Below are 14233 nucleotides of genomic sequence, written 5' to 3'. Positions count from 1 at the left end.
GATGGATGGATTCCAAACTGCTTCCAACCCTGTATAAAACTTCCCAGCCCTTCTTCCTGCATCAGATGGCTTAAAAACAAAACAAAGAACCTCTGCCACCAATGAACAGGTGGGTCGGGAGATGACAAAAAGGCTCTGAGTGTGGCTGGAGTTCCGGCTCTGCTGCCGCTACAGGATGGACAGAGACAGAGTCGCTAGCTTTAGTGGGGGCCTTGAAATTCAATGAAGTGTATTGTTCAATTTAATAAATAGGAGTAGTAATAAAATGTTTCCAATCTGTATCTGAATGGACAATTTATTAACCTGTTTTTCAGGGATGCTGAGTGCCTGCAACTCCCACTGATCTCAGCTGGAATTCTGGGCAGTCAAGCCCCTCAGAAACTCAAGCCCTATGTCTTTGCTCAAATATAGAAGAACAGATTAGATACTATCCCATTATCTGTATGTTATATCAAATATTCAGAGACTCTGAAGGCTGATTTCTCTGCAGCTCTCCTATATTGATTTATTGGGTACAAAAGACATTAGACATAAATTCTGGAACAGCATGATTTCCAAGGAATATGCTTATAATAGTGAGAAGCAGACACCCACTATCAGTCACTCATAAGTGACTGGGAGCAGGATCTGGAGGCTGAAATGGAGTAAGTTAATTGGATACATTTATGTGAGTTAACAAAAGATATGTCAATGCCAGACATATACTTTGTCGTTTACGTCATTCCTTATGAATCCTATTAATCCACGCATTGTCTCAGGTGGAAAATGGTTCCTGGCAAATGGGACATCATTTCACCAAGCATTGCAATGCCCCAATCCAAAACTTTTGGGGTAATGTATTTAGCTTTTGTAGCTGTTATGCTATACCTTTTGTGTTTTGTCTACTGCACCTTTAAAACTCTGACTCTGCTGTCTATAGATGCAAAGTTATTTTATGTTCAGTTCAATGTAGATGGCCAGAAGAGACATGTATCCTGTGTGATCCCAGAAGTGCTCAGTGTCTTACAGAATGAAGGCCTGTGCAAGATAACATTACAAATCACATGGATAAATTTACATGGAATAGACAATGAGTCTTTGTATATTATATTATAATAATGTCATGTTTTCAACATGCCCATTGGAAGCTATCTCCACCGTTCAGCAGATGCTCTTTCCTGTTGAAATGTTTGAACAAATTGCTATGGTTAATCATTATTGTTGTTATTTATTTGCTTCTGATAGCTTTCACAATATGCCAGGCACTTTCCAAATAATAAAAAAAAAGGTTAATTCCCTGCCTCAAAGAGCATTTTCATTTTTCAGGGATTTATAACTCAGCCATAACTTTGTTTCAGGCTGGAACTAGACAAAATAAGTAGGATTTTCAAAGACACTTCAGACATATCTTGCATAGTTTTGGAATCTTTTTATATAATATATAGTCATCTTTGAATTATACATGTGTAATAAAACTGAGAAGTTTACTGATTTTAAATGCTTCTCACATTCTTGTAATTAAAAAATAGCATTGTTTAATATATTAAAAATGTAAGCTGATCGTTCATAATTTTGTAAAATGTACAGTAGTGCCTATCCAGAGCTTTATAATATGACACACAGAAAGATGATTACTTTGAAAAGAAAATGCATTTAAAAACTGTCTGTACTGATGCAGTAATTATTTTCCAGGAAATTACAGAATGCTATTTAGCATAGTTAGCACACATCGTAATGAGAGTTATTTCCATAATTGTGAGAATCATGGCAGTAATTCTAGCAAAGTTTGTTTTTATAAAAATCTCTTCTAGCGACAGACATGAACTTTAGGAGGAATCTGGAATATTGCCCCGTCAATGCCAATCGTTCAGACTTTGTTCTTTGTTTTTTGTAGTGAAATCACGTGATACCAGTCAGCTCTCTGTTCTTGGGGAACCAGGGAACAATATCCAGCCTGTCTGACTCATGAAGGACAACCTGCCTCCCCCAGCCTCGGCTTGAACCAAAACTGATCAGAGAAAAGACTTGCAGAGAGCAGTGAAGGGTGGTGGGAGACACACCAAAACCCCTCCTGACAAGGGTGATAGGATTAAGGCAACTCCTCTAGCCTCATCTGCATCAAAGATGGGACAGGGCGGCATCTTCATTAGCATACAGAATGGAGAACAGAGATTCCAAGGCAAGAACCGCACTGAACTCTGGGACCAGAACAGCAGGGAAGCCCTGCATTCTGGGGGATCTCTGCTCCAGATGTTAATGAACCTACACCTGCACACACACCCAGCTCAGCAGTTATCAGACCAATTCTAGTAATGAATCTTTGATTGATATCCAAAATACTGAAGCAGCCTATTTGCACTGAGAGCTCCCTGGAAGGAACACCACCCATAGATCGGAGTAATCAGCCCCTATTGTCTAGCCTAAAGAAAACCCTTGAGTCATCAGTTTACCCATACACAAATCTAGTGTTCTCCCTTGAACCATTGTTATTTCCCTACAAGAAACCTCTACCCACGCTCAAGTGTGTTCTGATGCATGGATCCAACTCTGCATCACTTCCACTGGGATTTCATCTTCTCCTTACTGATCGTGCTGGGGGCTCTGCATGTCTCCAGCACTCAGGACCCTGAGCTACCACCATCACCTGGGAATCCCGACCAGTTCAAGCTTCATGGAGTGGTGAGATCCCAGCTCTCTCTCAGTTTTCTTTTCTACCTCAGGTAGGTCTAGTTTTCTGTATATGACTTTTGTTTAGGCTCTCCTTGTGTGGTTATCACTATTATTCAATACATAACTTTTATGGTTAAGTTGGTTGCTTCTCTCTCTGTCTCTCTCTCTCTCTGAACTTTACTCTTTTGTGTTTTTAGCTTCCCCATTTACTCTGCAGCAACACTTCTCTTACCTAAGCTAAAGATCCCTGTAGCGCCCAAAAATACTGTGGAGTTTGCTCATCAAGTGGATCACTACTAGAACAATTGTGACGTGAAAGGGATAGGGACATGCTGAACCTGTGACATATGAGGGTGGCAGCTTGGAAATGCTGTTTGACCCAGACTACTGAGTCCTGGGGCATATAAGGGTGGCAGCCTGGAAGTGCTGATTGACCCTGTCCACTCAGACTTGCTCTGTTAATGTGTGTGTGTGTGTGTGTGTGTGTGTGTGTGTGTGTGTGTGTGTGTGTGTGTGTGTGTGTGTGTTCATCTGGAGGAACCCAGCCCAGGGGAACCTAGGTCCTGCAGGATAGCTCCATTGGGAGGGGACTTGCAGAAAGGAGAAGAAGAGCTCCATATGAGAACACAAGTGACACAAGCAGTACATTGATAAAATTACAGAAACCCCTCCCCCAGAAGAGTAACCCTAATAAATGAGCATACCCCAAAGTAACTGGCAAATCTGGTAATACATTACAGCACACACAAAATAGAACAATGTGGGCTCCATGTAGTTGTTAACTTACTGTACCTTTTCATAACCCAAGTTCCCCCCCCCCCCCCCACTGGTGGATTTTATGGGCAGGTGGTATTTATATCACTTTTTTGTTTCTCCATTTTATTGTCTTTCTTTTTTTATTTATCTTTTTGATATTCAATTAATTTATAGTATGTAGTATAGAAAAACTACAATTTCAATCTAAAAATATCCTTCTCCACTCTGCTGCATGGTGCCACACTTGCCTTCTTTCCTACAGAGGTTGCAAGCTGAAATTCAAGGGGATTTTTATGTTAAAATTTTGTATGTGGTTAAAAACTTGAACTTCACTAATTTCCATAACACAAAATTCACACACACAAAAAGATCTCCCCACTGGGCAGAAAAGGTCTTAACAGCAAAGGACCTGACTGAAATTATCCTCTCTCAGCTCCGATTTGTTGCAGGGTCAGCAAATCTGCCTTTACTAGTAGCAGATTATTTGCACCCCTCACCAGTTAAACTGTGAATGACACGGAGGGAAAGAGTTTGGGTTACAACCCCAGTCTGTGCCCTCCAGCATGGTGTGGGTAGTGGTGGCTTCATACAGCCTGACCTCCCCACCAATGCACAGAGCAGCAGTGAGGGTTGGCCATGGAAAGAGGTAAGAGAGAGGCCTCACATACACCCCCTGCATGGAATCGTAGGCAGAGCTGGTGGTGGTGGTTTTTTTCCCCCACAGAAAATTTATTTATTTATTTATTTTTTGGCAAAAATTGAAAAACTAAGAACTTTTGGCCTAAAACTGAAAAAAAAAATTGATTTGGAAATTCTGCTACACTGCCTTGTGGAAGTTGTAATTCAGGTATCTCATTCTCAATAGGCTGGGATCCTGGCTCAGACTACATCTTCCTTAACGTACTGCAGTATTTTCTGCGGGATGGGGAAGGTAGTATACCATGGGAGATGTAGTCTGGCCAGGAAGCCTGGCCCATAGAATAGAATGGGCACATGAGGCAACTGAACTACAACTTCCAAGAGCCATGGTGTCAGGATCTCCAAATTGAAATACAGTAATTCCTCACTTAAAGTCGTCCCGGTTAACGTTGTTACGTTGATGATCAATTAGAGAACATACTTGTTCAAAGTTTTGCAATGCTCCTTTATAACGTCGTTTGGCAGTTGCCTGCTTTGTCCACTGCTTGCAGGAAGAGCAGCCTGTTGCAGCTAGCTGGTGGGGGCTTGGAACCAGGGTGAACTGGCAGCCCCCCATCAGCTCCCCATTCCCCTAAGTTCCCTGTGCTGCAGCCGCCCAGCAGGCTATTAATTGCTGGCAGTTCAAATGTCCCTCCCCCCACTGCCATGTGCTGCTCCTGCCCTCTGCCTTGGAGCTGCTCCTGGGAGCCTCCTGCTTGCTATGCGGGGGGAGGGGGGTGCTAATGTCAGGGCTCAGGATGGAGGGAGCTTCCTGGCAACAGCTTCTGTCTCAACTTGCTGATCTACTTAAAAAGGCAGTGTACTTAGAGTGGGGTCAGTGTACTTAAAGGAGCAATGAGCATCTCTCTCTCTCTCTCATACACGGTGTGTGTCTCTGTCTCTGTCTGCCATGCTGTCTCCCCTCCCTCCATTCGTGCTGCCTTGTAGAGTGTGAGGTTACATTAACAACAATAACCCTTGAGGGCTCAGCTGATTGCTAGTTCAGCTTTTAGCAGTAAGGCATTCCCTGGGAAATATCCTACCCTCTGACTTCATCACCTCAACCAAGCTTCACAATCATCATCACTGTGTACCAGTATTAAATTGTTTGTTTAAAACTTATACTGTGTGTGTGTGTGTATGTACGTGTGTGTCTTTTGTCTGGTGAAAAAAATTTCCCTGGAACCTAACCCCCCCATTTACATTAATTCTTATAGGGAAATTGGATTCGCTTAACGTCGTTTCGCTTAAAGACGCATTTTTCAGGAACATAACTGCAATGTTATGAGAGCAGTTACTGTATTTCTGGTTTTGGCTAAAATATTTTGATTTTCAGGTATAGAACACTTTTTGCCCAAAAATGTTAGTTGAAAACCCAGTTTTCCCAGTTTTCAGCCAGCTCAGTTTGTTTTATTCAAGTTCGTGGACTGGAGATGTTTTCCAGAGACATAGGAGAGGGCACATTTTGCAGATTACTTTTTACATGAACATGTGTCCAAAACTTGTGGAACGTGCATTCACATTGAACAAACTCACCTGAGTAGCATCAGAATCAGGGTGAAACAGATGAATACTGAAAACAAGCATCATTTGTACCGTGACCCCAGTGGCACATTTCTGAGCAGGTCTTCCACCTGGGTCATAGGAAAAGAGAGTGGCTTAGCCAGCAGCCTGATGACTTATAGTTCCCCATCTTCTCCTTTACGTAAGGGTCTGGAGATGTACATGGGTATAGCAAGAGCCAAAAAGGCAAGACTGGATCCAGAAGCAAAGGAAGACCTACTAGCAAGGCCAGAGCAGAGAGTGAAAGCTGGGATTGGGGAGCTCAGCACATCTAGGGCAGGTAAGACAAGTCTGGATGTGATTGCCGTATGCTTGAGCTTGGGAGGTGAGGGTAAAAGAGAGGAACAGCTGGGCGAGACCAATAAAAGACCCAACAGTAATAGCTGCTACCATGGGGGATATGGCTTTTGATTGAGAGCAGAGAAAGAAAAGCTGACAGAGCAAGACTGATAGGGAAACAAATAGCACAGCCTAGCAGGGCTTGAGGGTCAGGGAAGGAGGAGCAGTGGAGGGAAGTAAGAGTTTTAGAAACAGGGAAGACTGAGTCAAGGCTACACCCCACCACGCAACTAGGGGAGCTGGCTAGATGCAGAGAGGAGTGTCCATTATACATCTCCACCAGGAACTCCTGTAGCTTCTTCCTTTTGGGGCTGCAGCAGATCAATGCCTAACGGGCATGCAGGATGGTCTAGCGGATAACACACCGCATTAGAAGTCAGGACTCCTTGGGTGTATTACCAGCCCTGCCACTGACCTTCTGTGTGACCTTGGACATACCACTTTACCCCTCTGTTTCTCCTCCCATCCTTTGTGTGTCTTGTCTATTTAGATTGTAAGTTCTCTTGGGCTGGGACTGTCTCTTACTCTGTGTTTGTACAGTGATCTCAGTTGGAGCTTTGAGATATTATTGTAATACAAATAATAATCACGTTAGCCTTTATTCTTAAAGTCAGTCTGTTATTAGTTTTCTCAACAGTTTTGGCAAATAAATGAGTTCTCTTATTTCTTGGCATGCCATTATTTGTAATAAATCCAGAATACCAGTGGAATAAAAAATGCATGTAATTAGTTTTCAGCTTATTACATTAACGTATTTTGTATTATTTTTTCATTAGTATAATTTCCATTGTCATAGTACAGTAAAGAACTGTGATGTGCAAGGTAACAACTTTATTTTAGTAATATAACCCTGCCACCATCCCAAAAACCATGTATTAATTATGCATGCAGTGGGAAAAATACAAATCAGCCTCTAAAAGCTCTGACAACATTTCCAAGTGCCCATATTTATATTTGTATGTGCAATTAACTGGTATACAAATGCTCTACACACACACATTTGGGGAGTAGCATACCCATAAGTGGGTGCTTTTGAGAGTTTTGCAGGTTCATTAACAAAGGCTGATTTTATATATGTGGCCTCTGTGACTGACAAGGCAATTTCTGTACATTTTCTGTACCGTCTAACTTAGTGGTTCTCAAACTTTTTGTATTGGCAACCCCTTTCTCACACAAACCCTCTGAATGCGACCCCCGCCCCCCCTTATAAATTAAAAACACATTTTTATTAGGGCTGACGATTAATCACAGTTAACTCGTGATTAACTCAAAAACATTAATCGTGATTTAAAAAAAGAATCACGATTAATCACAGTTTTTATTGCACTGTTAAACAATAGAATACCAATTGAAATGTATTAAATATTTTTGGATGCTTTTTCTACATTTTCAAATATATTGATTTCAATTACAACAAAAATACAAAGTGTACAATGCTCACTTTATATTATTTGTGATTACAAATATTTGCACTGTAAAAAAAATAAAACAGTATTTTTCAATTCACCTCATACAAGTATTGTAGGGCAATCTCTTTATCGTGAAAGTGCAACTTAAAAATGTAGATACTTTTTTTCAGCCAATCGCTAAGACAAACAAGTTTGTTTACATTTATAGGAGATAATGTTGCCCACTTCTTATTTACAGTGTGACCAGAAGGTGAGAACAGGCATTTGCATGGGACTTTTGTAGCAGGCATTGCAAGATATCTACGTGCCAGATATGCTAAACATTCGTATGCTTCGGCCACCATTCCAGAGGACATGCTGATGATGCTCGTTAAAAAATAATGCGTTAAGTTTGTGACTGAACTCCTTGGGGGGGAATTGTATGTCTCCGGCTCTATTTTACCTGCATTCTGCCATATATTTCATGTTATAGCAGTCTCGGATGATGACTCAGCACACGTTGTTCATTTTAAGAACACTTTCACTGCAGATTTGACAAAACGCAAAGAAGGTAACAATGTGAGATAGCTACAGCACTCGACCCAAGGTTTAAGAATCTGAAGTGCCTTCTAAAATCTGAGAGGGATGAAGTATGGAGCATGCTTTCAGACGTCTTAAAAGAGCAACACTCTGATGCAGAAACTACAGATCCCGAACCACAAAAGAAAATCAACCTTCTGCTGGTGGCATCTGACTCAGATGATGAAAATGAACATGCGTGGGTCCACACTGCGTTGGATTGTTATTGAGCAGAACCTGTCATCAGCATGGATTCATGTCCTCTGGAATGGTGGTTGAAGCATAAAGGGACATCTGAACTTTTAGCGCAGCTGGCATGTAAATATCTTCTAACGCAGGTTACAACACTGCCATGCGAACACCTGTTCTCATTTTCAGGTGACATTGTGAACAAGAAGCAGGGAGCATTATTTCCTGCAAATGTAAACAAACTTGTTTGTCTGAGCAATTGGCTGAACAAGAAATAGGACTGAGTGGACTTGTAGTCTCTAATGTTTTATATTGTTTTATTTTTGAAAGCAGTTATTTTTTGTACATCATTCTACATTTGTAAGTTCAACTTTCATGATAGAGATTACACTACAGTACTTATTAGGTGAATTGAAAAATATTTTTTTTTTACAGTGTAAATATTTGTAATAAAAAAAAATAAAGTGAGCACTGTACACTTTGTATTTTGTGTTATAATTGAAATCAATATATTTAAAAATGTAGAAAACATCCAAAAATATTTAAATAAATGGTGTTCTATTATTGTTTAGCAGTGCGATTAATCGCGATTAATTTTTTTAATCGTTTGACAGCCCTAATTTTTATATTAACCCTATTGTTTAAAATTAATTGACCTTTTCTCACCACTTTTAAATTAAGACTAAAACACATTTTAATCAAATTAGTGTTATAAACGGAAGTTATTTTTTTAAATAGTTGCTGTTTAATACTGGGGGGCAAAGAAACGTTGTCAATATCACTTTTCATAGCAGACTTAGCACCCCATTGCCACCCTTCTGCGCTACTGCTGGCGGCAGCACTGCCTTCAGAGCTGGGTGGCTCACAACCCTGGGTGAGTCTAACTGCTTACCAATTACTTTCTCCCTTTCTCATTTCTCACCTAACTAAATTCAAAGCTTGTTGATTTTTTTTTTTTTTTTTTTTTACTGTCAGTAGGTGTGTATGTGTAAGAAAAACATTTGTTCTCAGGATTATACTCTCTAGGAATTGGGAAAATAGATTCCTATCATATGTTCTTGTTGTTGATGACTTAAACCAAGAGAACTCTCTCACTTCTCTGCCAGGTTTAGAAAAAGAAAGCAGAGATTCAAATGCCCTCAAAGAGTTCCCCTTTGAGATTCTGCCTGCAACTACATCGTCTTACTTACCAAGTAGACTGAGACTCTATTCTGTGTCTTTATGGGTCAACATCTAAGAGAACAAAAGAAGTTTGTTTTCTTACAGCAATACAGATTTAAAATAACATTCTCCTATTTTATCGTTGACTTCCAATTCTTTGCTGTCTACTTCCCCCCCATTATCTTACTTCGGTAACTTCAAAATATCACAGTTTTAAACTTATTTTTTTGAAAGAAAATATCTTAGATAATTTAGAATTGCTAGGTTGCTCAACAGCAAATCTCACCAATACAATCACAATATTTCTAGAAAATCACATATTAAAGCTATTGTGTGACAAAGGAAAAGGGTCACAGAAGTAATTATTTTCTTCTAATCCTGAACAAGGATTTATATTAGAATAAAAAAACAATATTATCCCTAGAGCTACTCTCTACCCTTCACTTCAGAGCTGCTTCTTAAAGACTTTTGCAGCCTTGTCCTATCTGCCTTCCTGATAATAATTTAAAGATATATATCCTCATATCTTCCTCCCCTTTTTTCCCTATACAAAATGTTTTAAGAAGAATGAATACTTCATGCAGTGGAATCTTCTGCACTTCTTCTTCTTAGCGTATGCTCAACATGTCTCAGGTGGCACGTGACCAGGTTTCATGACCGAATTTGGTCCACTGGTTGGATCATTAGGTACTGAAAGAGACTGTGACATGAACACTCATCCATGCCCCCTATCCTATGCACTGAGTAAGGCATAGAGGGCTGTAGGGAACCCCGGGGTGTATGGCAAAAGAAACTCACACTGAGGGCAAAGCAAAGTCTTAGCCACTTTTATTAATACTAACTGCATGGGCAAGTTAGGTGGCTAAGGATGGGATTCACAGAAGCCTGCAAGCTGAGCAGGGACCACCTAAGCTAGCCAGTAGGAAATGTCATAACTATTTTGTACAAAGTGGAAGAGCTTGAACAGGAGAGATTGAGAGAGACCACCCCAAAAATTGGAAAACCCAGTAGATTAGTGGCTAGGGCCCCACCACTTCAGTCATGGGATACCTGGAGTCAAATACCTGCTCACATCGCAAGTGAGTGCTCTAATCACTGGGCTATTGGGTATGAAAGGGTGCTGGTAACTGAGCAGAGGTTTTGAGGATCTAAATTTTGGACTGAGACACCCAGGGCTAGATCCACAAAGGGACTTACACACCTAACTGGTGCTTTAGGTGCCCAAGTTCCCTTTGAGCCTTTGAAAATTTCTCTTGATCAATAGATTTGACTCTTCTCAACAGGACTGTCTCCTTCACTGGGCAAAAGTCTATCAGGACACACAATTATTCAAGTGGGTTTGTAACCAGCTGAAGATGCTGCTGTTTTTTCTGTATCACATTTCTCGGTCAGTCTCCTTCACATAGGATCCATGACAGTGACAACAGATGGTGGTGGTGACCCATACTGCAATGAACCTGCTGGATCTTTACTGGTCACTGAGTTAGGTGCCAGTGAAATATCCTGTCAGCAGAGGGCTTCATAATCCCTCTAGTATTGAAAAGGGAAGTTCTGCCTGAGGTAGGAGGGGACCTGGCTCGGGAGTCAAGAAGGAGCCAAAGGCTGCATATCAGGAGGAGTAACAGACCAGAGATAGCAGCTTGGGGTCTGGCAATGGAAGGAAGGCTATATAGTTTAGAAAATAGGACTACAAGGCTAAGGAGAGCCAGGCTGGGAAGCAGCCAGTTGCTGTCAAGGGAGCTAGCAGTAGCTATGACATGTGGATATTCAAGAGTGGTCTGCAAATAAGGGAACCATGTGCCTGGGTATAAACGGAGAAAAGAATTGGACTCTGGCAGGAGGATCTACAGGCCACTGTGTGATTGCCTCTGGGGAAAAAGGGAACCCAGAATGAGTATTCCTGGCACTAGATCTGAGGAACACCACCTTCATACTCCCGGACCAAATTGCCCCAAGGGGCTAGATTGAGATCTGGGGTGTTGTGTGTCTTCTCTTATGCTTGTAATTTAAGGCAGTTATGTCAAGGGTAAATGCAGTGCTTATTTCTGGCATCCCTAGTAGCTTTTGTTATTCATTGGACTAAGTGTTTATGGGCAGGAACTTAAAGGGCCTATTGCTTTGAACACCTATAGCACTTGTTTGGGTGTACCACACACCACTGTGCTACCAAACATCTAGGGGATTGGTATACCACAGCACTCACAGTGATGCCTTCCACTAGGGTCAGTTACAAAACTTTTTCTTATCCTCGCGAACCTCATCAGTTCTGACACATTTTTAGGTGGTGGCATTTCAACTAACAGCTGACAGAACTCCTCAGATCAACAGCATCACCTACTAGCTTTTGACTATTTCTGGTTTTGCCCTTATCTCAGCTTTATTAAACACAAGCTCCAAGAACCATAGTGTTTTTTGTAGTGTACAATTTTTTCTTTTTAACTTTTTTTTAATCTAATAGTCAGTTGTGTTCAGAACTTGTTTTTAACCTTGTGTGTGTTAAAGGTTTTAACCTTTAACATTCTTTCTTTGTTGTCTTATCAACTAAAATGTCATTCATATAAACTTCTGCTCTCTCCAGGCCTTGCAGAATCTCACTCATTTTCCTGCAGGAGATTTCGGAGGTACTTGTGATATTGACTGTTGCAAGCAATATTTTCTGAAAGATAATATGAAAGTTGTCAGCTTGGTGCTGTTAGAGTGGAGACTCATCTTGCAGAATCCACCACAGTGACAAAAATATGTTTGCATCAGTTAACTTAAAGATTATACCTTCTGTGGTGGGAAAAATGTTTCCCTTCTTATTGTTTCATTGAGCCTCTTGCACGGACATGCCCATTTTTCTCATAACAGGCACCATAAGGACACATCATTCTGTCCACTTCAGTTCTTTATTATACCAGTCTTCTCCATCCTGTCCATGTCTCCCCTCACTCTGGAAAGCAATGGGGTTAGCACATGAATGATGGCTGCCTCATTCAGCACCTTTACATCTTCAAGCAGGCCATGTGTTCAGAACACCATCCCAACTTTCTGAAAGTTTTGTGGTGTAATGGAACTACATTTAAAGAGAAGGGGTCAGTGTAAATTGGTGTAGTTCTGACTTTAGCTGGCACAAAGCAGCATTGCTCCACTGAAGACCTGACTCACTTCTAATTTTCCATGAGGTGACAGTGGGGCTTTAGGGCTGCGGTATAAACCTAGAGAAGGCAGGAAGTCTGGAGTTCCATCCTTAATTCACATTTTGGGTTTGTACAGCGTTTCTCAAATGCGGCCACCATGGCTGCATGCGGCCACCAGGGGCTTTTATGGCTGCCACAGCCTCCTGGACTGTGATTAAGGGGGTAAAATAGCAGCCCCTCCCCTCCCTGTTGCTCCTGGATGCAGCACCTTGGTGTTGGTTGCTGGGGCAAGGGTTTCCCCACCTCCCCAGGGGCGGTGGGGCTCAGGCTTTGGGCTTCAGCACTGGGGTGGCAGGGCGGTAGGCTCTGGCCATGGGGCTTCGGATTGCATGGCGGCAGGTCCCAGGCTCCAGCCATGTGGCTTTGGGCTTTATCCCCAGGCACCGTCCCCTGGCCATGGGGCTTCAGGCTCTGGTTGTGGGGCTTCAGACTCCAGTCCCCTGCTGCTTCCCTGGCCCCCCACCCACACATCCCCATTGGTCCTGGTCCCTGCTGCCTCCCCCAACTCCCTGTCCAGAGCTTAATTTGTCCCTAGGCTTGCCAGGGCTAAGTAAATCTGCTGTGAAAAGTGATACTTGTATGTTTAATATCACTTTTTACAACAGACTTACTAGCTAGCAATAAATAAATTACAGTGATTTGGACGTGTGCATGTGCATGTGTATTTGTTTTTCCTAAAGCTAATTAAGTATTTTAGAAAAAAGTGTGAGAGCGGCCACCAGCAAGAGTTGGTGGCCGCACTCTGAGGCCACCAAAAAATTTGTCCTGAGAACCCCTAGGTTTGTAGGTGGAATACATGACTGTCTGAGTATGCTGAAGGTCAGCTGGCTGTATGTAAATATCCCTGTCACTTGGTGTATTTTGAAAACTTAAACGTTTCTTTTTAAATATTGAATGTCTTTATTTTTAATAAGAACATTTTCTGGAAGGTTGTCTGAAAGGCTGGAGTGGACTTTTTGGTAAAAAGATTTTTTTTTTTTTAAATAAGTGATACTTTGACTGAAGGTTGAAAACTTTTTGTTGCTCTCTGATCAAACTGTGGCCTATGATGCTGCTCTCACATCCATTTCTGTGGCTTCTTTGTCACGCCCAGTGCCCCGTTTATTTTGGCTCCTGTGATCCTCCCTCCACTTTCCTTTTTCCTTCCCTGCTTTCCCTAGCCACTCAGTATGAGGTAAGGCACAGAAATAAACAGCTGATAAGTGAGAAGGAGTTGAAATGACATTTTATTTGAACATTTTATGCATCATCTGCTGGTTATTTCAACACTTTGTACCTGAGCCGTGAACTCAATAGAATTTATTAGGGCATTTATCTTTCAGCACTCCTGTAATGGTTTTTAAGTGTTAGTTGGATTAACATTGCATGCAACAAACTGAAGTATCGGATCAGAACACTACAATTCTATTCTGTATTTGGCTTATTTTGGAAACATTCACATCAGCTGAAAATGAGAAGTTGGACACACTTGTGATACAATTTCCCCCAAACAATAAAACAGGACTCAACTATAGTATTATAACTACAGTGATATATCCAGTCCACTTTCATGCTCCACAGTGATTAACTAGCTCTTGCAATCTGCATAGATCTCCAAAGATTGCCATAGCCGGCATGGTGACGGAATTGCTCATAACTACTGAACAGTTATCCCCATACATCACCGCAGGAAGACATCAGTCCTTTTCAAGGTTAAAAGGATATTTCTTGAAAGCTAGCATTGCTGCAGTTCAGAATGGCAACAATGCAAGC

The sequence above is a fragment of the Emys orbicularis genome, chromosome 2, assembly GCF_028017835.1.
Source record: "Emys orbicularis isolate rEmyOrb1 chromosome 2, rEmyOrb1.hap1, whole genome shotgun sequence".
In the NCBI taxonomy this organism is placed as follows: Eukaryota; Metazoa; Chordata; order Testudines; family Emydidae; genus Emys; species Emys orbicularis.
Note: the sequence above shows the minus strand (reverse complement) of the source record.